Source organism: Humulus lupulus, chromosome 9 (genome assembly GCF_963169125.1).
Source record: "Humulus lupulus chromosome 9, drHumLupu1.1, whole genome shotgun sequence".
Classification (NCBI taxonomy): domain Eukaryota; kingdom Viridiplantae; phylum Streptophyta; class Magnoliopsida; order Rosales; family Cannabaceae; genus Humulus; species Humulus lupulus.
Window position 1 is genome coordinate 137508383 of NC_084801.1, and position 3075 is coordinate 137511457.

Here is a 3075-nt window from a genome sequence, read left to right on the forward strand (position 1 = left end):
AAATGAGAAAGTTAAGGATAACCATAATAGTGGCACACGACACACTCACTATGAAGTGAGTGTGTGGTGCCACTCAGGGATAGAAATATCCCTGGGATTTTGAATTTTAAATTTCAAATTTATTTGTTTATTTAATTATTCTTTTTAAACATAATTTAAATTTTAAAAAATAAATAGGTTATAACTGATCAGCTTTATTTTAATAAAGATTAATTAATTAAGTTAATTATCTTTATAAAATTGAAAGAACGATACTTTCAGAAAAATATTTTTAAGCAATCAAAGTTGTTTGACTGTCAGACTCTCTCTCAGAAAAAGAAATTGATAGATTTTTCTAAACCTGAAAATCTGTTCACAACATCCTCTCTCTTATCAAACCTCTCTAGATCTCATGTGTTGACTACATTTAGAGAGTTCTAATCAATCTTTTGAATCCTATGTGCCTACACATGTCCTTGTGTGTTTGAGGATTGGTCTGGAAGATCAAGGTGTGAGCTTTCAGAATAAGGATAGGAAGATCGTTGATTTATACAAAAAGATTTGTGGACTCTTGATAGGCTACAAGAGGTAATCTCTAATCTGTTTGTATTTGATTTAATATATCTATATATATATGATCCTGGTTGGTATTAATATTTTTTTAAAAAGATCCATTCTGTTGTGTATCATGTTTTATCATATTTATACCAACATGATGATCTTGGAAGAGTTAAGTGATCATTGGAGAAGGCCAGAGGCATCGCCCAAGATAACAAGGATGAAGCTTGAAAGCTGGAGAGTGAGCTCACGGAGAGGCGTGAGGAGTCAAACAAGCTGGATAAGAAGGTCTTCGATCAGGAACAAAAAGTATTGACCCTCAAGCAGGACAACCAGAGAAATTTGGAGCGTATTAAAGGAGCTAACTTCAACTGCTTCTACATGTTTTGGAAGCAAAATCCAAATGCTAATTATGACTATCTTTTGGAGCATGTAAAACAAGTTGAGTTGAAGAAGTGTGTTTCTCGTCTTGCCAAGGAGAATGACCTTCCTACCTCTCCTAATAAAGAGATTTCTTTGGTGATTGGTCTTAATGCTGGGGATGAAGCTGATACTGCTACCGACCAGCATTCTCATGTTGTTTGATTTCCTCTGTGTATCTTTTAATATATTTTTTGTTGGCAACATCCGAACAACTTGACTGTTATGTTGAGACAATAGGTTGCTTAATGCAATATTCCTTGTAAAGTTTTTAGTACATACGAGCATTTCTGCTTGTGGTGTAAATATATTCTTATTGGTATTTCAGTTTATTATTATGCATTGCAACACTTGTTCGCATGACTGAACACATCACAACACTTTATACTTTCCCAAAAAAATTTGAAATAATATTCTAAGTGTCTGTATGTGCTTTACCTTAATTTCCTCGCGTGTTTACATATTTTCATATGCTTTGCCTAGGCCTTGTATCTCGTGTGCCCCCCAAGTGATCGAGGGGCTTAAGGTGCTTAGTCACTTGCCATAGACCGGACCTATTCAAACATTTTTGTTCATTAGAACTTGTAATAAGTTTTATAATATAGCAAAAAAACACACCAAAGAGAAAATACGTGTATAATAAATACAATAATTGTCAAGAATAACGGCTGGCATGTAAAAAATGGACAAATCGTGTATGCACTAGTGATCATATTTGTTCTTAAACTTATAAGCGACCAGAAAAATGACCAGCCCTTGTTCAAAACTCGTAAATAAGATGCACTTAAATACAAGTCACCCCTTTAAGAAACAGTGTTCATTGCAAACGCATAGATAAACGACCAGATGTAAGTAACGAGTCTTTGATAGCGAACTCATAGATGAGTGACCAGCTGTGAGAAGTGAGTCTTTGATAACAAACTCATAGATGAGCGAAAAGCTGTGAGGAGAAGGTCTTTGATAACGAACTCATAGATGAGCGACCAACTGTGAGGAGCAGGTCTTTGATAAAAAAAACTCATAGATGAGCGACTAGCTATGAGGAGAAGGTCTTTGATAGCAAACTCATCAATGAGTAACCAGTAGTGAGGAGCAGGTCTTAGATGACGAACTCATAGATGAATGACCATATGTGAGGAGCAGGTCTTTGAAAGCAAACCCATAGATGAGTGACCAGCTGTGAGGAGCAGGTCTTTGATAGTGATCCCATAGATGAATGACCAACTGTGAAGAGCGAGTCTTTGATAACAAACTCATAGATGAACGACCAGCTATTGTTATGATTGGTTAAATACATGGTGAAATTGGTTAGGCACAAAGAGGTGCAAAAACCATAACGGTTTAACTAAAGTCAACATGTGAGAGTTGACTTTCAATATAAGCAATTATAAATCATCTTTTCAGGTCCAAACTGTTTCTTTGGAGTATATAAGAGTACCCAAAAAGTTTGGGAACATTTGGGGGTATTTTGAGACAATTTTTGGAGCGCCAAGTCAGAGGGACTAGTGTTCCGTCACCTCTAGGAGGCGAGGCACCACACGCCTTTGAAAAGCCTACTTAGGCAATGCATCGCCTACTTCTAGGCGATGCATCGCCTACTTCTAAGCGATGCATCGCCTGGGTACAGGTGACACGTTGCTTGGGCCGTCTGTACGAGACCATGCAGTGATGTGTGTTTGGCTCCAAAATTCAAATTAAAATGTTGTAATCTCATTAGTCGAGTATAATGAGGGTTCCTATACTATATAAAGGGATCATTTGAGTTAATTGGTGAATTTATCACTCACCTCTCTCTCTAACTTTGAAGATTACTAGTTTTTTGCAAGAACTTCATCAAGAAAGCTTGACTTGCATGAAGATTCAAGGCTTGTGAATCCCATTCTCATTCCATTGTAGTAGCTTCAAGTAATCTGAAGGAGAATGCTAGGAATAAAGATTTTTGGACAACAAATTTTTATTTGTGTCAAGCCTTAGTTACATTTTGTGGTTTACATAAAATCATAGACTTGTGATTTTATGTAAGAAGGTTCTTCAATAACAAAGGTCAATAATACCACTTGTTTATTTGTGTTATGTTCTTTGTAATTTTCTTTCATTAGAGTTTATTATTGTTTATTA